This window comes from Schistocerca gregaria, chromosome 3 (genome assembly GCF_023897955.1).
Source record: "Schistocerca gregaria isolate iqSchGreg1 chromosome 3, iqSchGreg1.2, whole genome shotgun sequence".
NCBI lineage: Eukaryota > Metazoa > Arthropoda > Insecta > Orthoptera > Acrididae > Schistocerca > Schistocerca gregaria.
Window position 1 is genome coordinate 742703803 of NC_064922.1, and position 25422 is coordinate 742729224.

At 45.8% G+C, this 25422-nt stretch overlaps 1 protein-coding gene across 1 annotated transcript in view; it reads right to left on the reverse strand.

The window, feature by feature from the left end:
- LOC126353835 (ecdysone receptor) overlaps positions 1 to 24994 on the reverse strand; it is a 1466551-nt gene extending 1441557 nt beyond the window's left edge. Inside the window, exon 1 of the mRNA XM_050002968.1 lies at positions 24588 to 24994. The gene's annotated coding sequence lies outside the window, so the exon portion shown is untranslated. The remainder of the gene's footprint in view (positions 1 to 24587) is intronic.
- Between the last annotated feature and the right edge of the window lie 428 nt (positions 24995 to 25422).

A 25422-nucleotide genomic window follows, 5' to 3' on the forward strand; every position in this document is an offset into this window, starting at 1 on the left:
ATACAATACCAGTGAGCCACAAGTGGAGTCAGTAAACTCGACAAATACATCGGTGTGACAGTTTATAGGGATATGAAAGGGAATTATCACTGTCCCACGTAAAGCACGTGGCAGACTTCAATTTATTGGCAGGATACTTGAAAGGTGACATCGGTCTCAAAAGAGAATCGCTAGAGCAATATTGCTCCCACGTATGAGATCCAAACCAAAGAAAAAGTACAGCGGATACGAAATGTACACAACAAGGGCAACACGATTGGTAAGGAGTTCGTAACTTGCGGAAGAAACGCTGACTAATCTGGACTGGCAGACGCCTGGAGATAAACGCTAACCATCACGCAAAGGCCTGCCTATAAAGCATCAAGAAACGGTATTAAGTGAGGAACTAGGACTATACGGCAGCCTCCTACGTATCGTCCCCGCAGGGACCGCAAGGTCAGCACTAATTACGGCGCGCACAAATGCAAACAAGCAGTCATTTCTGCCGCGTTACACATGCGAATGGAACGGGAAATGACTCCAATACGTGGCACAATGGGAGTGCCATCTGCCATGCACTTCACAACCGCCTATGTAGATGTATGTGTTGAAGTATTCAGTTTACTTACTAAAGAAAAAAAAAGAGAGGTCGAAAACACAGTAATGTTCTGCATAGTACGAGATCCACATTGGTATTGAATGGTCGTTAAATACATTGACTTCAGCGACGATTTAAAGCAGAACAAGCAAAAACCCGTGGTTGCTTCCATGGACGTTCACAAGGGAGGGCAAGAAGGGGCACTTGCCCCCTTCTGGAATCTGGGTACGTCCTTTTCATTTGTGCTGTCGTTTGTCGTCCACTAAAGTCATCAGAAGATCGAAACAAATTACATAACGATTAGGAAAGATATCTGTATGGAGTGAAAATTGGCAATTGATGTTAAATAATGACACGTGTGAGGTCATACACATGAGTGCTAAAAGGATACACTATAAATCAGTCAAATCCACAGGCCGTAAATTGAACTAAATACTTAGGAAATACAATTACGAACAACCTAAATTGGAAAAACACATAGAAAATGTTGCTGAGAAGGCAAACCGAAGACTGTGTTTCACTTGCTGGCAAGACATTTAGAATAACAGATCGCCTACGTTATACTTGTCCGTCCTCTGCGCGGTCTGGGATTCTAGATAGAATTAAGGGAGAACATCGAGAAAGTTCAAAGAAGAGCAGCACGTTTTGTTTACCGCGAAATTAGGGAGAGAGTGTCACTGACATGATACGGTATATCGGGTGGCCATCATTAATACAAAGGCGTTTTTAGGTGCGGCAGAATCTTCTCACGAAGTTTCGATCACCAACTTTCTCCGCCGAATATGAAAATATTTTGCAGCCGCCGACTTACATGGGGGAAACGATCATCATAATAAAATAAGGGAAATTAGACCTCCAAAAGATACAGGTGCTCGCTTTTCGAGAATGGAATAATAGAGAGTCATTGTGAAGGTGGCTCAGTGGACCCCCTGCCAGACACTTAAGTGTGACTTGCAGAGTATCCATGTAGATGTAGATATACAGAATTTTCTCGAATTTGTAGCAGTAATGATCTGCGACTCCACTAAACTGCACATTTAGCACTGCCCCTACGACGGACAATAAACGGTCCACGCACATTAACGTGACCATATCTCAAAAGCCTGAGTAAGCACCATTTGCAGCGCGGAAGTTCGAGTAGAGAGTCCTTGGGGTCCTGGACGATACCGACAGGGATGCCGAGTCGTGCCGACTTCAGTGCAGTGATGAGCTGCTCTGGGTTTCTCGGTTGAGAATCGATGGCGCGGACAGCCCAATTGAGGTGGTCCCACAGTCTATCGATTGGGTTTCAATCCAAGGAGTTCGGTGGCCAGGGAAGTACGGTAAACTCATACTAGTTCTCTTTGAACCAAAGACGTACAATGCTAGCTGTGTGACATGTTGCATTGTCCTGCTGGCAGATGCCATCGAGACGAGGAAAAAACCAGCTGCATGTAGGGGTGCACATTGTTCCCAAGGATAGATGCACACTCCGTCAGGTGGCTTGCGGAGTATGGATGTAGATGTAGATGTAGACTTGCGTTGATCCGCTGTGCCTACCAGAAAGACGATTGCTACGAAAACATTCCCCAAAGCTAAACGCTCCCTCGCCCAGCCTGGACCCTTCCGATGACGGTTGCAGGGTCGTAAACGCCAACGGCCATCTGAGAAGGCTACCTGTCGCCACTCAGTGGGCGATCAGTTGCAGGATTCGCTTGCTAATTCGTCTACATCGCCGATGAACAGCCCCCCCCCCCTCCCCCTCCGGTCCATATTGGCGGTCAGCTGCTCAACAGTTGGACACCTCTCCACCTGTACACTGGCCCACAGCCGTCGTTCACCCTGCCACATATGGCCCGTGATGCACCAAAGCTGCCTTGACGCTGGTTTTGGGCAAGGTATGCTTTCCCACGACTGTACATCGCCGATGAACAGCCCCCCCCCCCCCCCCACCGATCCATATTGGCGGTCAGCTGCTCAACAGTTGGACGCCACCTGCACACTGGCCCACAGCCGTCGTTCACCCTGCCACGTATGGCCCGTGATGCTACAAAGCTGCCTTGACGCTGGTTTTGGGCAAGGTATGCTTTCCCACGACTGCAGCGAAACAATTTCGAAAATGCTTCCACCCTTGGCCCGAAAGGCAACAATCGTGCGCATTTGGGTGTCAGATAAATCGCTCGTTTTCCGCATTACGACAACGAGTGCGCCCCCCGCCACGCTTTATACAGGGTGTTACAACAAAGGTACGGCCAAACTTTCAGGAAACATTCCTCACACACAAATAAAGAAAAGATGTTAGGTGGACATGTGTCCGGAAACGCTTAATTTCCATGTTAGGGCTCATTTTAGTTTCGTCAGTATGTACTGTACTTCCTCGATTCACCGCCAGTTGGCCCAAGGTAATGCTGAATCGGTGCTTGTGTTGACATGCGACTCATTGTTCTACAGTACTAGCATCAAGCACATCAGTAAGTAGCATCAACAGGTTAGTGTTCATCATGAACGTGGTTTTGCAGTCAGTGCAATGTTTACAAATGCGGAGTTGGCAGTTGCCCATTTGATGTATGGATTAGCACGGTGCAATAGCCGTGGCGCGGTACGTTTGTACCGAGACAGATTTCCAGAACGAAGGTGTCCCGACAGGAAGACGTTCGAAGCAATTGATCGGCGTCTTAGGGAGCACGGAACATTCCAGCCTATGACTCGCGACTGGGGAAGACCTAGAACGACGAGGACACCTGCAACGGACGAGGCAATTCTTCGTGCAGTTGACGATAACCCTAATGTCAGCGTCAGAGAAGTTGCTGCTGTACAAGGTAACGTTGACCACGTCACTGTATAGAGAGTGCTACGGAAGAACCAGTTGTTTCCGTACCATGTACAGCGTGTGCGGGCACTATCACCAGCTGATTGGCCTCCACGGGTACACTTCTGCGAATGGTTCATCCAACAATGTGTCAATCCTCATTTCAGTGCAAATGTTCCCTTTACGGATGAGGCTTCATTCCAACGTGATCAAATTGTAAATTTTTACAATCAACATGTGTGGGCTGACGAGAATCCGCACGCAATTGTACAATCACCTCATCAACACAGATTTTCTGTGATCATTTGGGCAGGAATTTTTGGTGATTTCTTGATTGGGCTCCATGTTCTTCCACCTACGCTCAATGGAGCACGTTATCATGGTTTCATACGGGATACTCTACCTGTGCTGCTAGAACATGTGCCTTTACAAGTACGACACAACATGTGGATCGTGCACGATGAAGCTCCTGCACATTTCAGTCGAAGTGTTCGTACGCTTCTCAACAACAGATTCGGTGACCGATGGATTGGTAGAGGCGAACCAATTCCATGGCCTCCAAGCTCCCCTGACCTCAACCTTCTTGACTTTCATTTATGGGGGCATTTGAAAGCTCTTTTCTACGCAACCGTATTGTGGACGGCTGTGATACAGTACGTCATTCTCCAAAGGTGCATCTCCGCATCAGGGATTTCATGCGACGGAGGGTGGATGCATGTATCCTCGCTAACGGTGGACATTTTGAACATTTCCTGTAACAAAGTGTTTGAAGTCACGCTGGTACGATCTGTTGCTGTGTGTTTCCATTCCATGATTAATGTGATTTGAAGAGAAGTAATAAAATGAGTTCTAACATGGTAAGTAAGCCTTTCCGGACACAAGTCCACATAACATATTTTCTTTGTTTGTGTGTGAGGAATGTTTCCTGAAAGTTTGGCCGTACCTTTTTGTAACACCCTGTAAACCCTGCACTACTAGCGCTGTCTCCTGTCCTCTGAGAGTGGTTATTGCACGTTGACGTCGAACACAGGCTGTGGTTACATTAATGTGACTGGATCGTGTACTACAGCTACAGCAATCTCTCTGTCTTGGCCGCGCGGGATTAGCCGAGCGGTCTTGGGCGCTACAGTCCTGGATTGAGCGGCTGGTCCCGGCGGAGGTTCGAGTCCTCCCTCGGGCATGGGTGTGTGTTTGTCCTTAAGATAATTTAGGTTAAGTAGTGTGTAAGCTTAGGGACTGATGACCTTAGCAGTTAAGTCCCATAAGATTTCATACACATTTTTTTGTGTCTTGCGTTTCTTAGTTAGCACTATATTCACACGAAATAACTCCGATTCCTGGGTGCGGCTGCGGTTCTGCAGCTGTTCTGTAGTCGACCTGGAACCTTTACAGTACAAAGGCGATATAATGTCTTCAATGGTTTTCTGTCGCTTCCTCGTTTAGCCTTTACCAAGTTATAGAAAGAAATCGTTCCAACACCCTAGCGCACGGATTCTGTCATGGCAACAGTGTACGCACACCATCCATCCCAATTCTCACATGACACCCATTCTCTTGCTGCAAAATGGAAACAAAAAAATAGTTTAGCATTTGTCTGTGGAAAATGAAAATCCATTATGGCTTGTTGGTTCTACATGCCGTTTGACACGTCAGAGCTATTGTAGTACATTTGGACGGACACAGCCACGCTAATTTACAGGTTTGTACATCTACGTTAAGCTATGGTCGCAGATACTGTGTAGTCAGAAATAGTCTGAAAAGTTTGTAAGGACGTTGCAAGGTAGATTGTACTGAGAAATAATTGTCAAGAAAAAACAATCTGTACGTTGTGCTGTTTATGGGTTAATTAGCATTGAAGTTAGTCAGTCAGGTTGTTGTGCGCACAAATTCAACAGTCCCGCCACAGACGAAGTTGCCAAACGTATTCTTCGTATGGTATCCTTAAACGGAACAAGAGAACGATACAAAAAATTGGACATAGGAAGGTACTATTGATCGAACCCGAGAAAAGGCGGAGCAGTCTCGAGCGCTATCGTCTACACTATGAGAATACCTGATACTAATTGTATCTGGCTGGCTGCTTGACTTTGCGCGAAAAACTTCAATGCTAGGAGTAATTAACGCGGAAACGGCGCAACGTATAGAATTTTTTTTTCTTAAGAATTATTTCTCAGCACAACAATACCAAGTGCTCAGTACTTTGCTGTTGGCACAACGCATGATGACAGGTAATGTTCTGCAGGCATTCACGGAACCCAAGCAAAAAAATGGTTCAAATGGCTCTGAACACTATGGGACTTAACATCTGTGGTCATCAGTCCCCTAGAACTTAGAACTACTTAAACCTAACTAACCTAAGGACATCACACACATCCATGCCCGAGGCAGGATTCGAACCTACGACCGTAGCGGTCGCGCGGTTCCAGACTGTAGCGTTTATATTCAAAGTGTTACAGCGGCATCGAAGCAGGGTAGGCCCAAGCCTTTTTTCAAATGTTTTTCCTGTTTGTCCACTTCAAGGGGCATTAATGTACTATTTTTGTTGATATCCATACTCCATCATCCTGTCTTTTTTCTGTTTCAGATTTTTAAATTTCAGTTTCAATCTAACGTAAAGGCACTACGAATAAACTATTTTTGTAATATTCTCTAGATTTATTTCACAACTCGTTGGACACCCTGGCCGGCTGGAGTGGCCGAGCGGTTCTAGGAGCTACAGTCTGGAACCGTGTGACCGCTACGGTCGCAGGTTCGAATCCTGCCTCGGGCATGAATGTGTGTGATGTCCTTAGGTTAGTTAGGTTTAAGTAGTTCTAGGGGACTAATGACCTCAGCAGTTAAGTCTCATAGTGCTCAGAGCCATTCGAACATTTTTTTTTTTTTGGACACCCTGAATTTAATCATAAGAGCATATAATTGCAGAGAACTGAAGCAAGAATACGGCGTCCATGTGCATATTAAGAACATAAAATGGCGTACTTTGCATATACTACTGAAATATGCTTACCAATTAGGTAAAAAAGTAATCCGTTATAAAAATACTAAGATAATAACAATATATATTTTGAGATAAATCACATTCTATCTACTACTTGTCAAGTTTAGATCTTGGGGAACGATACAACTCGCCGAATCAGTTATATAAAAACTGACAAGTTCTGAATGTTGATCCCTCTTAAGAAAATTTCTGCGGATGCCCATTGTTGTTACAGCGCTAGTAAACTGAGAACCCTTTTCCCATTTCCTGCTTACGAGAGCTCTTATTTCTGTGCCGCAGCGCTGGCGGGTCCATCTTCCCGGCCGTTTACGTCCGGGCAAGATCCCCGGCACTCAGTTTAACAGCAGCCTGAGCTGACCTGGAGACTGAACCCGGTACCTGTGGGAGTGAAGCGCTATTCCGCTCTACGTCATCACGACCTCTTTACTTCTGCGCTTGGTCCCTTCGTATTCTCTGTTGTTGTGGACATTGATGAAGAGGTTTAAGGTATGACCAGGAGAAGACGCCACTTCAGCGAATTAGGTTAATTTGGTCCTACTGTTCTAGGTGTGAGCGGGATTATAATACCACAACACACAGAAAAAATGTTCTTTTTATTTCCACGGTAAAGAACCGCGATTAACTAGTCATGTTCTTGTGATCTGACTGGCAACGAAGGATATCTCAAATCAGATAGGGCGTTTTTATTATTTCGCTTTCGTTGACATTGTTGCCTGAGTAACTCATCAGTGGCGAGGATTTATTGCAACGAAACGAGTTCGCGATACTACTTTTTCTGACACGGCAAGGAAAATTGAAGCAAGGAAAAAATTCATTTCGCACCAGAACAAGCAGTACACGTTAAAGAGAAATTTATCTGATAATTTTATCTGTTGTGTGAACAAAAATAAATTTAGGTTAGCTCCCAAATATTATCTGTAGGCGCCATGAAGTATAGCCTTCCGATGAGCCAGCTTGATATCGCTTTATCTAAGGAATCTAAAATAGTCACAAGTGAGAAATCGGTTTCACGGAGAAATCGAGTTCAGGGAATAGTAATCGAGCTTGATTCCTCAGAATGCACCTAAATTAAGAGGTTGTGGGTTCGATTAACTGTTTTAAATCAGTGCCTCCGTGGCGAATTATCAACGGTTATTCGTTCGCAAACACCAGACAGGCTCTTAACTAAATTACAGCGTCGGCTAAGATGAACTTCGAATCCAATGAAAATAGCCCAGTTGACACAGTTGACTACAGTTCCAAGCTACAAAGTAAGGAATTCCTGAAATTAAAATGTTATTTATGATTTCAGAACAAATATAACAACGTTCTCACAATAGCTGCCCTGTCCAAATCGCTTTCCACAAAAAATACAACAGAACAGTAACAGTAACTCATTTGTTTTAAGAACAAATGTGAGGCGCCTAAGCCGCCTCAGAGATGATAACGAATGTGCAGTCTATACACTCGTTGTGAAAGTGATATAGTTTCATTAACAGTCAACTTTGAAAAGTTCTCCGAATAATAATTACTGTAAGTTCTTAAGCACAATCTCAATCATTTTTCTATAATGAACTTGTTTCCACTTCCACTGACATTTTCTTCACTCACACTAGGTTTATTTAAAAATATAAAATTTCAAACCAGGCTTATTCTCTACTTCGAAATTTTACTTATTTAATTTCCTTTCTATTATTAAAGGACGAACAGTAGTTTCTATCACCTAAATTACGGATGTACACATCAGTGCACATTTATGAGAAAAATAAAAAAGTTTCTGAATGAGTTATGTGTATGACTGGAATTTATTTAAGTGGAGGGTTTATTAACGTCGCTTACAAATGTTTTCATATTTATGTAGCAAGTTTCCGTGTCTCACTTTGTTTTATTATTATTATTGTTAATAGTTTCACGTAAGTAACAGGGACCATTAAGCTCTGCCACGAAAAACAGCTTAAAATTTCGACGGATGATGCTTACGTTCGTTGCGCTACAAGCAATGCTTCCACTGCGGGCAAGCTTAAAAGGAGGTGCACTGGACAAATAGAATTAACGCGTCAAAGTTGTAATACCACCTTACTCAGAACAAATTGCCGAGCCGAATGAAGATATTACCATGCTAGCAGTGCCAATAAACAGTGATACAATCCTTTCTGTCATTTACTAATATCCACAGAAAACAGTGTGTCGTGAGGAATACATGGAGTGCCGCAATTAGTACATCAAACTAATACCCCTCACGTGATGTAAGATAACTAGTTTGTAATGGTTAAAATAACACTTCGACACTGCACCGAATTGTTGTTTTCACCAGTGAATCAATGTTACAGGCCTTTCAAAATTAATTTTGTTCTTTAAATTTATATGACAGCACGGCTGCCAGCATTTCAATGTTGGACACGTTTCAGAAAGAAATATTTTGCTCCGCTAGCACACATGATATAGATCACATTTATGTCATAACATCATTTATTACGATAAATAAAGTGCTGCACATACATGGGTTTTTCGTGTATTACAGAGAAATCTAGAGAAAATTCTTTATTTTATACCGATAAAGAAATTCTGCGAGGTGCCTGTCTTTGTTGATGTAATCTAACTAAAATTTTGTTTAAAAGCGCGGTGTTACACAATATTACCATCTGTTGCATCTTTTGCAAAACTGCAGTTACCATTTATGTTTCCACAATCGAACCCAGCACAAATAAAAAAGGAACTTTCCTACATGGTTGATTTGGGGGAGGGGACCAAACAGCGAGGTCCTGCGTCCCATCGGCTTCGGCCGGCCATTTCAAAGAAACCATTCCGACTTTTGGCTGAAGCGATGTAGGGAAACCACGGAAAACATAAATCAGGATGACCGGACGCAGGTTGGAACAGTCTCCTCGCGAACGCGAGTCCACCAGTGTGCTAACCAGTGCGTCACCTCGCTCGGTAAGCTTTCCCTATCGTTGATTCTAACAAACATGTTAGTGGGTTTATCTCTAGCCTTAACAAGAAAAGTATTTTTTCAGATTCTCTTAACACTCCCAGTCATGTACTGATATTTTCAACTAACAAAAAAGGCTCTGCATCAACCCCACTCTAGTTCATGAATGCGTCGTGATTAACGAAAATTTTGTACCAGACCACGAGCGGAAATCAGATTTATTGATTTTAGCTACCATTTAACTTAACAATTTGCCTATAAGAGCTCATCTCGAAGTATGTGTCAAAGTTTCACTACCACAAATTTTCATTAGTCGTGACGTATTCATTGCACTGATGAATGAGCATTACTGAGCAGTTTTCGCCGACAGAATTTCGTGTCATTGCAGCCATTCATTTAACTGGAGGGGTTATAATTCAATTGACTTTTTGTGTACATCCTCTCGGCGTTTTAATGGTTACGCTATCGACGGTATCAGATAGATTTCGTTGCGTTTTGCATTTCAAATTGGGTCTGTGGCATGCGAAAAAATCAGTGTGTTTTGTCGCAGTAAGCGACGTGACGACATATACGGTGAAACAGTACTGCTAGGTACACCACTGACGTATGCTATTTAGACAGCAGACCGGCTCGTAAAGCCATAATTTTATTGACAAAAGAAATTTGCATGGTACTTCGCCACGCTAGTAACCTAGTAAACAGGGACAAATAATTTAATTGTCTTCTACATTGAAAACTAACACAGACATCATCATGCAACTCACACACACAATTCACTGTGTATCTGACATACTTAGGCGAAGTCTTGCTACGAAGACGGCACACGGTTAGAAGAAGGATGTAGATACTGGAAAAGTATGTGAACTCCTGGACGAGGATCGAGCATTTCTAATAGGCAGGTAGACGACGTCCGCCAAAAGTTCCCGCGCAGCCCAAAAAAGTTAGCTGAAACGCAGCACTGATAAAATAAACTGTCTCATATAATGGTTTCCCGGATAGAACACATTTGACGAACATTTATTTGTTTTTGAGCGAGTGACGCGTACGTATTTGTCTTACCCACTCGATCTCTTTGACGTTTTATTCTAGCCCAACCTACCTCGTTGCTTTCTGTCTATTTGCTCGAGATGTCCACCTGATACAGGAATATGAATGTCATTTCTCTCCAGTCTCTAGAATGTTCTACCTTTCCAACATCATTTGAATTACTCAGCACAACCTTTTTGCATTCTGTGATTCAAACCAGATGCCTGTATAGCCAAGCCATCAGTTTCGTAAATAACAATGTACTTTGTATAGAATTGGAAGGAAAATCAGCATTGGCCGTATTTTGTTGTTTTATTGTCAGAAAAATCGATATCCGGTCACTTAGTGACCATCCTCAGTGGTGTAATACACAATTAAAATTGGTAGCCACTGGTACCAAGCTATAACCACAAGCTTAGAGCGATCACATGCCAGGATTCGATGCATCGTGAGAATATGGGGAAACAATGTTTCGTTTGAAAAAGAGCATCTCTGGGAAACACTTGTTTGAACTAATAGAGCAGTTTATGTGATCGCTCTAAGCTTGTGGTTATAGCTTGATACCAGTGCCTACCAATTTTAATTGTATATTACAGCACTGAGGATGGTCACTAAGTGACCGAAAATCGATTTTGCTGACAATAAATAACAAAATACGGCCAATGCTGATTATATTTCCAATTCTATCCACTATTTGGTCGTGGTGCACAGAACATTCTATGGAGTCGCCAATCAATGTACTTTGTCCTATTTCGTAAACCGTTCGGAATAGGGTATATGTCTATATGGTTTTTTTGCTTCAAGAGCATTCTTGTCATATTCCTGATTACTGACCATTCCTTCTGGGGCATCCTTTATGCTAATGAGTTAACAGATAAACTAAACGCTCAGCCCGAATAGGCCTCAGAGGGCCCAATGGTGCCAACGGACCGCCGATGTCAGTTTCCGTGACCACAGCGGCTCCCTGTCAGTCAAGTAGTTCCTCCATTGGCCTCACAAGGGCTGAGTGCACCTCGCTCGCCAACAGCGCTCAGCAGACCAGGAGGGTCATCCATCCGAGTGTTAGTCAAGCCCGACAGCGCTTAACTTCGGTGATTTGGTATTACCACTGCGGCAAGACCGTTGGCAATTAACCAATAGTGTTACTGCAGTGTCAGAGATGTTGGATAAAAACTCTGGTATTATTCAGGGTGAAGCGTCAAGCTGAGCCTCTGCTCGCACGCCTAATGAGAACTGGAGTCTGTCGCTGTCACACATTTACTTGTGAGTAAAAAAGGATGATGATACGGCGTGGAATGAAGGGTATGTCTTAGGTTTAGGGAAAGTGGACGCCAGGTTTCGATGCATCGCGAGAATATGGGGAAACAATGTTTTGTTTGCAAAAGAGCATATCTGGGAAACACTTGTTTGAACTAATAGGGCAAACTGTCGGACTCCATCGTCTCGTGGTAGGGATTTGAATCGAAACTCCGAAATAAATGTGGGTATTAAATGTGCCGTTATGTATGTACTATGTACACTCAGAGAATAAAACGACAAACATTCGTACATGTCATCGTTCAAACACAACGAATAAGAAAATAGTATGCCCTAATTGAATAACAAGGAACAACTAGCAGAACATCTTCATGTACGTCTACACTCCACTTGTCGCCTTGCGGTGTGTGGCTGAGTGTATTTTGTACATTATTGTCACTTCCCCCTTTCCCTGCTCCAGTCGCATATGGTTCGCACAAGAACGAGCGTGGGTAAGCCTTCGAGTTAGCTCGAATCTCCCCAATTTTATTTTCATGATCTTTTCGCATGGGGAAACATTACACTGCCTGACACTTGTACAAACGTACAGCAAACCGTACGCTTATGCAAAATACCCATCTTGAAGCATGTGCTACAAAACTCGTGGCGAAACGCACAACTCATCTGAGGATTTGTTCTATTACTCTATCAGTCCTATCTGTTATGGTCGCAAGCTGACGAGCAATACATAAGTATCAGTCACACGAGGGTTCTGCTAGCTACCTCTCTCGTAGTTAGACTACACTTCTCGAAGATTCTCCCAATGGATTTCAGTCTGCATCCGCCTTTCGTACGAGTAGCTCAATATGGACCTCCCACTTAAAATCGCCCTGTACACATACTCCCACATTTTTCATTTACGTGATTGTTATCAGTTATTGTTCAGCAATCATGTAAGCAAACAGTAACGGATCATTCTGCCAATGTGTGTGCAGTACGCTTTATCTATATATGTTGAGGGTTAACTGCCAGCCGCTGCATCAAGCACCGACCGTCAGCAGGTATTGGTCAGCATTTCGCGACAGCCTCTATACACAATAGCATCGCACGCGGTCTCAAGGAGCCTCCAACGTTGTCGACGAGACTAGATTATTTATATACTGCACGTCCAAGATAAAAGCGGCTCCACCCCGTAAACAACAAGTTCTGATTTTGCTGTTTACCTCTCAACTGTTGCCGGCCGGTGTGGCTGAGCGGTTCTAAGCAGTACAGTCTGGAAACGCGCGACCGCTACGGTCGCAGGTTCGAATCCCGCCTCGGGCGTGGATGTATGTGATGTCCTTAGGTTAGTTAGGTTTAAGTAGTTCTAAGTTCTAGGGGATTGATGACCTCAGAAGTTAAGTCACATAGTGTTCAGAGCCATTTGAATCATTTTTTTTCTCACCTGTTCTTCAATCATGTGACGGTCGTGGTTAACAGTCACAGGTTTAGTTGATGCCTGAAGATGCTACGAACGCCTTTTCGTCGTTCTCTGAGTTCCTCAAGTAAAGTATGCCGTATTCTGTGTATCAAAATGTATGTATACTCGAAGCGCACGTCCGTACTGGTCCATCTAAGTACACCTATGAAAAGTTTTCGTAAACTAATCAGGAATTTGAATAGGTCTGCAAAAATGTACTGTTCTAAAGCTGATAACTCAATGTTGGTCCAGTGGCGAATTCTCTAATCGCAAGCCTGTAGTTCGAACTCTGAAAGCAGTCGAAAACATTTAGCAGAAACTTATTCCTAACCTGAAAACAATCTGTCACGGCGCTTTCTTAACAGACAGCTATTAAGCGTGGCCTACGTCTTGTCATTTTGTATTTGAATGGTTACAAATGTTCAAATGTGTGTGAATTTCTAAGGGACCAAACTAGCCTTATACACTTTTTAAACTAACTTACACACCCATGCCTGCGGGAGAAATTGAACCTCCGGCGGGAGAGGCAGCGCAATCCGTGACATTGCGCCTCAAACCACGCGGCTACAACGCGCGGCCTGGGTGGTTACACCTGAAATCTTGAAGCCTTTCTTATTAACAGGCAGTCTTCCCGCTGACAAAAAAGATCGTTAAACCATGTGAATGGTTGCATAAAGAGGTTGCGGATGCCGAAATTGAAGTGACAGTTTACTTTAACAGCGATGAAGCTCCGTTTCACCTTTCAGGCAGTATGAACAGCCGGTCTAATGACTACTGGTCCGCCGACAATTCTCACCGTACGCGAAAACAATCCTGAAACGGTAGATTCACTGAAGGAAAATTTACGCCGGAAAACTGAAACAGACAGACAAACAGACGATGTTGCAGTGAAATGAAATGTGTGGCAAGGGCTTTCCCTCGGGTAGACCGGTCGCCTGGTGCAAGTCTTTTGACTTAAGGCCACTTCGGCAACTTGCGTTTCTTTGAGGATGATATGATGATGATGAGGGCGACACAACACCCAGTTCCTGAGCAGAGAAAATCTCCGACCCAGCCGGAAATCGAACCCGGGCCCCTCTGCATGGCATTCCGTCCCGTTGCCCACCTTTTTTCCTGTATGACATTAATTTATCATTGTCATCATTTTAACAAATCGCTCTTTGCCCATATTCCATTGTCCAGCATCAATATTTTTTAACAAACTCCAACCAGTGAAAGTGATTACTTATTTTATTACTCGTCAGTCTTTTGTAGTGTACCTACAATAAGTTAACGATAAACCTAAAAATTAAATGTATTGCACCCATCTATATACACTCCTGGAAATGGAAAAAAGAACACATTGACACCGGTGTGTCAGACCCACCATACTTGCTCCGGACACTGCGAGAGGGCTGTACAAGCAATGATCACACGCACGGCACAGCGGACACACCAGGAACCGCGGTGTTGGTCGTCGAATGGTGCTAGCTGCGCAGCATTTGTGCACCGCCGCCGTCAGTGTCAGCCAGTTTGCCGTGGCATACGGAGCTCCATCGCAGTCTTTAACACTGGTAGCATGCCGCGACAGCGTGGACGTGAACCGTATGTGCAGTTGACGGACTTTGAGCGAGGGTGTATAGTGGGCATGCGGGAGGCCGGGTGGACGTACCGCCGAATTGCTCAACACGTGGGGCGTGAGGTCTCCACAGTACATCGATGTTGTCGCCAGTGGTCGGCGGAAGGTGCACGTGCCCGTCGACCTGGGACCGGACCGCAGCGACGCACGGATGCACGCCAAGACCGTAGGATCCTACGCAAGGCCGTAGGGGACCGCACCGCCACTTCCCAGCAAATTAGGGACACTGTTGCTCCTGGGGTATCGGCGAGGACCATTCGCAACCGTCTCCATGAAGCTGGGCTGCGGTCCCCCACACCGTTAGGCCGTCTTCCGCTCACGCCCCAACATCGTGCAACCCGCTTCCAGTGGTGTCGCGACAGGCGTGAATGGAGGGACGAATGGAGATGTGTCGTCTTCAGCGATGAGAGTCGCTTCTGCCTTGGTGCCAATGATGGTCGTATGCGTGTTTGGCGCCGTGCAGGTGAGCGCCACAATCAGGACTGCATACGACCGAGGCACACAGGGCCAACACCCGGCATCATGGTGTGGGGAGCGATCTCCTACACTGGCCGTACACCTCTGGTGATCGTCGAGGGGACACTGAATAGTGCACGGTACATCCAAACCGTCATCGAACCCATCGTTCTACCATTCCTAGACCGGCAAGGGAACTTGCTGTTCCAACAGGACAATGCACGTCCGCATGTATCCCGTGCCACCCAACGTGCTCTAGAAGGTGTAAGTCAACTACCCTGGCCAGCAACATCTCCGGATCTGTCCCCCATTGAGCATGTTTGGGTCTGGATGAAGCGTCGTCTCATGCGGTCTGCACGTCCAGCACGTACGCTGGTCCAACTGAGGCGCCAGGTGGAAATGGCATGTCAAGCCGTTCCACAGGACTACATCCAGCATCTGTACGATCGTCTCCATGGGAGAAAAGCAGCCTGCATTGCTGCGAAAGGTGGATATACACTGTACTAGTGCCGACATTGTGCATGCTCTGTTGCCTGTGTCTATGTGCCTGTGGTTCTGTCAGTGTGATCATGTGATGTATCTGACCCCAGGAATGTGTCAATAAAGTTTCCCCTCCCTGGGACAATGAATTCACGGTGTTCTTATTTCAATTTCCAGGAGTGTATATTACAATTCTCTCGACATCTGTAAAATGTTATACATAGAAGAAAAAATTCTCCTCCGGGTCGGATCAGCTATTGGAGAGAGAGCGATGTTGCAGCTCCACGTGAGGTGGTTTGAATAGGATTTTACGAGTACAAAAATGCACAGGAGGTGCACTGCGACCATTTTCAACATATCTAGTGATTTTGAAATTGTTGTGATTAATAATAGCGACGAACTAAATTACATCCTAGAAGATAGGTTAACTCCCAGCGCCGGCCGGAGTGGCCGAGCCGTTCTAGGCGCTACAGTCTGGAACCGCGCGACCACTACTGTCGCGGGTTCGAATCCTGCATCAGGTATTGATGTGTGTGATGTCCTTAGGTTAGTTAGGTTTAAGTTGTTTTAAGTTCTAGGGGACTGATGACCTCAGAAGTTAAGTCACACAGTGCTCAGAGCCATTTTTTTAACTCCAAGCAAAAAACTCATCAACACCGTTTGGTTGCAGACGACAAGCTACCTGTAGCAATTAACACACAAGTGATCCAGAAAATACATGCACACCAAGTGTAAAGGAATTTACAAAAAGAAACTATCTGTTGTTTGAACTAAAGATGCACATATTTTAATAATCATTTAACAAAAATGTTCACATTGTAGAATAAATAAAAACGAAAACCCACTGATGATAGCACAGCGGTGCCGAAACATGTTTGGGTAGTGAGAAAAAACGGCGTTTTGCATAACTGGCGGACCTCACATCCGACAATAGTAGTATATTGTGATTTTAAATAAAATGAGTGAATGTGCGTGCTACTAACACAGGGTCCATTTTATCTTGGATATTCTACGTACCTATTTGATTACATGTATCCGGACATCCCTACGTAGTACAAAATTGACCACTAGATGTCACGAGAGGCGGACCCGCCAGAGTAAATGGAGGCGGTGGTCGTCGTTTGTCATGGCGGAAGTAGTAACAGCGAATGCGTCGGTCACGAGATTTCAAAAGTGGCCCAGTCATTGGACGTCACCTGAGTAACAAGTCCGTCGAGGATATTTCAGCCCATCTGACGCTGTCCAGGTCGGCTGCTGATGATGTGACTGTGAAGGCGAAACGGGGAAGGAACAACCACAGCTAAGGCGAAACCGTGCAGACCCGTGTGACTGTCGAGCACTGCGGAGCGTAGTCGTGAAAAATTGCGTAAGATCAGAGGAAGCAATCACCCGAGCTACCAGCAGTCCACCCAGCACAACGTGCGTAAGGAGTTAAAAAGAACGGAGCACAGTGGATGGGCAGCTCCTCAAGAGCCACACGTTTCTGTAGTCGATGCTACGCGACGCTTGAGGTGCTGCATAGAGCAGAGCCATTGTACAGTGGATGACTGGAAACGAATGATTTGGAGTGACGAAACACGTTGCACCCCCTGGTTCACGACGAAAGGGTGGTGTTACGGTATGTGTGTGTTTCTGTGGTCAGACAACGCTAAAGGCCGAAGGATATGAACACATTTTACACCACTGTGTACTTATTTATTATTTTTATCGTATGCATCAACTACAGTAATACACATTTAGCAAAACAAAGAAATACACTCCTGGAAATGGAAAAAAGAATACATTGACACCGGTGTGTCAGACCCACCATACTTGCTCCGGACACTGCGAGAGGGCTGTACAAGCAATGATCACACGCACGGCACAGCGGACACGCCCCAACATCGTGCAGCCCGCCTCCAGTGGTGTCGCGACAGGCGTGAATGGAGGGACGAATGGAGACGTGTCGTCTTCAGCCATGAGAGTCGCTTCTGCCTTGGTGCCAATGATGGTCGTATGCGTGTTTGGCGCCGTGCAAGTGAGCGCCACAATCGGGACTGCATACGACCGAGGCACACAGGGCCAACACCCGGCATCATGGTGTGGGGAGCGATCTCCTACACTGGCCGTACACCTCTGGTGATCGTCGAGGGGACACTGAATAGTGCACGGTACATCCAAACCGTCATCTAACCCATCGTTCTACCATTCCTAGACCGGCAAGGGAACTTGCTGTTCCAACAGGACAATGCACGTCCGCATGTATCCCGTGCCACCCAACGTGCTCTAGAAGGTGTAAGTCAACTACCCTGGCCAGCAAGATCTCCGGATCTGTCCCCCATTGAGCATGTTTGGGACTGGATGAAGCGTCGTCTCACGCGGTCTGCACGTCAAGCACGAACGCTGGTCCAACTGAGGCGCCAGGTGGAAATGGCATGGCAAGCCGTTCCACAGGACTACATCCAGCATCTCTACGATCGTCTCCATGGGAGAATAGCAGCCTGCATTGCTGCGAAAGGTGGATATACACTGTACTAGTGCCGACATTGTGCATGCTCTGTTGCCTGTGTCTATGTGCCTGTGGTTCTGTCAGTGTGATCATGTGATGTATCTGACCCCAGGAATGTGTCAATAAAGTTTCCCCTTCCTGGGACAATGAATTCACGGTGTTCTTATTTCAATTTCCAGGAGTGTATATACAAAAATGAACATGTGAAATTATATACAGCACACAAGCTTGAAAACGGCTCAGACTACAGTCGGATGTTGATGGACTCGATCCAGCGGAGTGCCTCGTGGGATGCTTGATGGAGCTTCTCAACGCCACCAGGGAAGCGTCCGATTGGACAGTCATTCACAGTCTGGCTCATTGGGTGTCACCACAGTCACACACACTGTCACTTGAAAAGCCCCACTTGTGCATGTTCAGTTCGATATCTGTTTAACTGCACCCACACCTCCCTTCGTCGGCGGAAGCCTGGAACTGTTGGTTTGCCTATAAGTTGGTGGTTTCGTGTTCTTGTAGCTTGCCGCTCACGTTTCCACTCTGCGTCCTGGTCGAATCCTGTGTATAGCATTGGGACTCCCACTTCATATGCTGGTCTTCTAGATTTGAGGCGTTTCCTGGACAGTGATAGCAAATCGTCATGAAGAGAGATCAAGTTGTTTTCAGAAACTTGCTGACAGAGGTTGTAAAGAGCAGCCTTTCGACGGAGGTCTGGTGGACAGATGTTTGAAAGCACTGGTAGCCAGCAAGTAGGTGTAGACCGTGGTTGCTCCCCATGTATTGCCAGCCAGCTTTCTCACAAGGTGGCATTATGTGGGGTCGACGTACGCCGCTGGTGGTCATGGAAGGCGCCGTAACGGCTGTACCATACGTGAATGCTGTCCTCCAACGACAGTGCAACCATATCGACAGCATATTGGCGAGGCATTCGTCTTCATTGACGACACTTCGCGCCCCCATCGTGCACATCTTGTGCATGATTTCAGGATATCGACATCGATTCACTGGAGTGGCCAGCATGTTCTCCAGACATAAACCCTACCGAACATGCACGGAGATAGATTGAAAAGGGCTGTTTATGGACGATTTGACCCACCAACCACTCTGAGGGATCTACACCGAATCGCCGTAGAGGAATGGGGCAATCTGGACCAACTGAACAGAAATGATATTTATGTTTATCTCAATTCCAATTTTCTGTACAGGTTCCGGAACTCTCGGAACCGAGATGATGAAATTTTTTTCAAGTGTGTATCATACCTGCGAATGTAGTTGATTTCTTTTCTATTTGACATTACAATAAAATAATCAGTTTCGAACGTGTGTACCTTACGCTTCGACAGACGTCTGCGTATGTTATTCAGTGTACATTTCAATACAGTCGCATCAACAGCAGTTAAGAAAGCAGTATAGGTCCCACATATACAAGTTTCTGGGATGGTGACATTTCAGGTACATAAGAAACCGAAGCGTTGATGTTGGAGCTGTGACTGCGAAACACATTGGCATAGTAATAAATAAATGAATTTTATAAAGACAGAGAGATTTTATCACTGACTCATTGAGTATAGGAAAACTACAGTTGAGTGCAGGTATACAGGGTATTATCGTGCGATGAAAATGATCGGTTCAGTTGCTAGTGCCAGGACATACGTAAACGGCAGCTTACAACACTTAGACGAAAACTGTTGTAAGAATCCGAAGATGACGCTGCAGAGTTTTGAACGTTGTTGCTACTACTGTCTTCAGTCCGAAGACAGCTCTCCACGCTAGTTTGTTCTGTGCAAAACTCTGCCAACTCTGCGTAACTGTTGCAACCCACACTGATTGGAGCTTGCCTCCAGTAGCCAAGCCGTGCTTTCCCTCTATCTTTCTTACCGTCGAACCACCTCCTCCCCCCTCCCCAGGCCCTCATACACAAACTCATACATTTCCCTCCATTACCAAATTTACGATTCCTCGATGCCTCAGGATGTATCCCACAACCCATCCCATCTTTCAGTCAAGTTATCTTTTGTAACACAACATTTCAAAATCTTTTATCCTTTTCTGCTGTGGGTTGTTTGTCGTACACGTTTCACTTCAGTACAAAGTTACAGTCCACAAATATCTCTAGAAAATACTTTCTGAGATTTTAATTTATGTCCGATGTTAAACTTCTCTTTTCCAAAAAATGCTTTTCTTTCTGTTTCCAGCCAGCAGTTTACATCCTCCCACTTTTGGCTATAGTCAGTTATTTTCTTCCTCAAGTAAAGAGCTCATTTAGTGTGACATTTTATAATCTAATTCCCTCAGCATGGCTTGATTTAATTCGATTATATTTCATTACCTTAATTTTCTCCTATTGATGTTCATCTAATAATCTCTTTTCAAGACTCTAATCATACCGTTCAACTGCTGTTCAAAGTCCTTTGCTGTCTCTGGCAGACTTACAGTGTCATCGGCAAACCTTAACGTTTTCCCCTCTTCTCACTGATCTTTAATTCCATTTCCAAATTTCTCTTTGGTTTCTTTTATCTCTCGCTTAATGTAAAAAAAATGAACGACATACGAGATAAACGACAACCCTGTCTCACTATGCTCCGAACTGCTGCTTCCCTTTGATGTCTTTCAACTCTCTGGTTTCTTCACAAGCTGTAAATAATCTTTTTCTCCCTGTATTTTAACCCTGCTAACTTCATTCAACACCGTTAATATCGTTGTCTAAATCTCCAAGTGCTGGAAGCGAACGATTATCTTCCTTCAGTCTGTCTTCTAAGACAAGTCGTAGGATCGGTATGGGCTCGGGTGTTTACACATTTCCCAGAACCCAAACTGATCTCACACGAGGTCGCTTTCTACCAGTTTTGCATTCTTCTGAAATAAATCGTGTCATCATTTTGGAAAAATGACTTACCTGGTGGTTCCGTAATAGTCACGCGTGTCACCACTCATCTTCTTTGGAACTGGTATTGTTACATTCTCTTAGAAGCCTGAGGATATTTCGCCTGTGTTATGAATACTTCATACCAGGTTATTAGTTTTTTCATGGTATGTTCTCTAAAAGATCTAAACAATCGAGGGAACGTCGCCTAGTGCAAGGGCCTTGTTTCGAATTAAAACCTTCAGTGATCTATCATATTGTTCTGTAATCTTATCTCCATCAGCTTCTTCCTCCCTTACTACAGTGAGGTGACCAAAGTCATGGGATATCTCCTAATGCCGCGTCGCGTCCACCATTAGCCAACACAGTGCATAGTTGACAACCTGCCCAAGGCTTCGTGGGGTCTAAGCCACACTCGAACTCTATCAGCTCTTACCAACTGAAACCGGAACTGATGTGACGAGGCAACGGTTTTCCAGTCGCCTAGGGTCCAATCGATACGGTCACGAGCCCAGCCCAGAAGTGGCTGTTAACAGAGGCACTCGTGTCGCTTCTATAGCCCATTAAGGCCAAATTTCAACGCACTGTCCTAACGGATACTTTCGTCGTACGTCCCACATTGATTTCTGCCGTTATTTCACTCTGTATTGGTTATCTGTTAGCACTGACAAACCTACGCGATAGCTACAGCTCCCGGTCGTTAAATGATGGCTACCGACCATTGGGTAGTCCGTGGGGGTAGTTACGACTGAAATTTGGTTTCTCGGCACACTCTTGACACTGTGGATCTCGGAATCATGATTTCCGTAATGATTTCCGAAATGTATGTCCCATGCGTCTAGCTCCAACTACCACTCCGTGTTCATAGCCTGTCAATACCCGTCGTGTGCCCATAATCGCGTGGGAAACACTTTTTACATGAATCACCTGAGTACAAATGACAGCTGCGCCAAACCACTGCCCTTTTAGGCGTTGAGTACGCGATACTTCCGCTACCTGGATATGTGCATATCGCTATCCCATCACTTTTGTCATTTTAGTGTTTACTATGGTCTAGAGTTTGTTTCCCTTTTATACACTAGTCGTAAATTACCTACACCTTTCAGCCACATGTTCTTTACTTCGGTACCTGAACTCTCAGTATTTATAGAACCTGTTTTCTCGAAATGCATCTTCAATTCTGCTACAGGCAGTATGTACCTTTCCGATTGACATGCGTCCTTTTGCAGTCTTGCATTTCTCCTGTAGGCATTATTTTCTTGGCCTTTTTGCAGTATCTGCCCATTATTAGACGATACACGAGTGCCCGACGAGGATTTTGGTACACATTGCGTACATACTCGTACACGAAGTACGGAAGAAGCAGGGTGGCATCAGTACGTAACTTTTATCCGACGTTCATAGTTAAGGTCATAGCACCATGTACGATCAATAAGTTATGGTAATACAAACTTTATTCATTTTAAATTGCACGCTGACGTTCCTAAAATAGATCTGCGAAGTGGAGTAAATTAAACGTGGGTCAGACAAGCTCTTATTGGAGTGCGATGATGTTCCAGCTGTTGCGTCACGCGGCACTCGCCCACTGTTTACGCGGCGGCCAAAATGGAGCACGCAGGCAGGCGGGCCTCGGCGTCCGCACGCACTGCACGCAGCTCGCGGCGCGTGTCTGCTATCGATCGCTGGCGGCGGCGCAGCGGCGAGCGAGCCTCCGGCGCGGTGCTCAGGCCGTGTTGTAACCACCCGCCGCCAACTGGGTTAGCCGAGCCGGCCCGTGCTTTCACCCGCCGAGAAACCGGCCGGCCCGGCAACCCGACACCGCCACCGGCCACGCTGCCGCCTGCGAGGTTCACCACCTCTGACGTCACTCTCCCTCACACCACCGCCTCACCAATTGTTGCCCACCGTTGCATTTCGGTACGTTCACCTGCTCTGTACTGCTGGGCGTCTACCGCAGCACCTTCCTGACTAGTACGCAGAGCGCGAAATAGCGCCTACGACGTCACGGCGTGGGCGGTCACTGTTGATCTCTGCCTCAAAGAGCCGCACGCTCGCTTTTCGCAATGTTCCCACTGTGCTCTATCTTTTTTTTGTGCAGCACGTTGTCGTGAAAATATCACGCAGCAGCAAACTAAGAAAATCAGAATGCCTAAAAGACAAAATACAGTTTCATAGTCTGCCATTAGCGCTGCAACAGACGAAGTGGGCAAAAATGAGGCAGGAAATTCGTCGTATGAGACTTACAGAAAACATAGTAGAGCCAAATTCCGCTGGCAAGGAGGAGGTTTGAAAAATGGTTCAAATGGCTCTGACCACTGTGCGACTTAACTTCTGAGGTCATCAGTCGCCTAGAACTTAGAACTTATTAAACCTAACCAACCTAAGGACATCACACACATCCATGCCCGAGGCAGGACTCGAACCTGCGACCGTAGCGGTCGCTCGGCTCCAGAATGCAGCGCCTAGAACCGCACGGCCATTCCGGCCGGCAGGAGATTTGAACCCCACTGCCCTAGAATGCACGTCCTGTACTTTAACCATCGAACTAACTTGCTAGGTAGTAAATGTGCCATTCAGCAATTACATTCCGTGAAGCAAGTCCCTTACGTCGACCTTGCAACACTGATCATGTTATGAAACGGTATTGCTGTTTGGGTCTGACATCCCACGGAAACAAGGGCACCCACACTGGGGTCAAGCCACCCCATCCTCCTCCCCCGAGCTGGCAGAGAAAGGAAAAAAAATGTTTTTGTCATTGTTTTTCTCCCGAGAAATTGATTTAAACGTCTGTATTACACAGGCAATTACAGGGTACTTACAAGTGACCATTCATCTTTCAAAATATTAAAAGTACTCCATACCTCCAGGTCTCGTCCTTGCACGGAAACAATGTATTAATGAAAAACAAAGCAACAACTTACGCGGCAAAGATGAAAAGGAAGCACTGCATAATTTGGGGAATCCACTGTACATTACGTCAAAACCATAGGTGCTTGAACATACTATCAGTGTGAATCCTGTCTCCGCACTGTGCCCACTCGTTAGGCAACGATCAATTCCTGATTATCATCAGAAGTCCTATCGAAGTATGCAGAGGTTTGGTCTATGACGTTTGTTTTCTTACCACCTTACGCATTGATCCGAAGAAAACATCAGTCCTGTAGGTACGCACATTTCGACCATTAATATCCTCACACAAGAAACACAGACCTGCAATCTGTGCGACAACACGGTAATAACTAGTCGATGAATGCTCTCAGCATTACACTAACTCAAGCGGGAAATGTAAAAGCGATCCACGAAGCACAGCGTGCGAGAAATGGCGTCTCACGTGGCAGCGACGACGCTTCATTCACTCCTATGTCGCCGTCCACATTGCTACAACACACGCGTTCGCCCGTGATGCTTCTCGCGTAAACGGTAGCCTTCAGTGTCCTCCGTGCACAGCAGCTAATAAGAGCGGGACAATAATACAGCCCTGTTCTCATGTAGCATACAGCGCGACTCGAGAAGACGCTACGATGTAAGCGTGTGTTGCCATCAATAGTACACTGGCCACACATGTATACTTCACGCGCAACGGTCATTGACGTCGGAAAGAGCAACAAGCTAGTCGACAGTTTACATTCGTTTAGGATTCAACGGAAGCCATGCAAGAATTAATTCGAAACGGCGTTCTAATTCTCTACATACCTGTGACAGTCCTTTGCAAGTGCCAGTCGCCGACGAACTATCACTCGAAGCTCTGCAGTCGTCCCTCGTACACCAAACACGCCTCCAGCGCAGCGCCGGAAAATGTAGCCGGCGGCCTTAGAGCCACTCGGTAAGCTTCTTGGCGTCGCCTGGGGGCACTGTAATCCAACACTGCGACTATCTTTTGCACCGTTGCACTGAGAAGCGTCGGTAGCACTGTTCACGAGTAGGCGGGGACTTGAAGCACTGTTGACGAAAAGCAACGTCGCGTCGCGAGAGACAGAGAGGGAAGAGCAACGCAGCGCAGCGGCTGCACAGGCAGTTGCTTCTGTACGACTGCTCGTGGCGGAGGCTGGCACTGGTGTGAGCGCTGCGCCAGCTCAGGGACGGCGGCCAACCCCAGGAGTGCCAACCTCGCGCAGACACAGCGTCGCCGCGCCGCGCCGCACCACGCGCCGCCCCACCGCCGCCTGCCGCGCTGCCAACCTGCTACTGTCTGCTGTCTGCTCCGCGGAACGCCCTCCCGTCTGGAGCGAGTTGTCTAGCCGCACGCGCTGCTTGTTTACACACTCCGCCGCATTTTCGGCGTCCTCGGGGCTAGTGCAGCGATTTGTAATCAAGGAGAATGTTCCGGTTCGTCCACCAGTAGAATATGAAACCACTCTTACGGTGATTAACGTGGTAATCTTGTTGAGCCGGAATGTTCTCTCAGAATATTCTCTCAAATCGTTGAGTTACAACCGCGACGACGCTTCAGCTTACGGTTAGTAAGCTAATGTAACTTGTTTCGTTTAGAAAATAAATCGCCTTTCCCGGGACATTCCTGTATACTTGT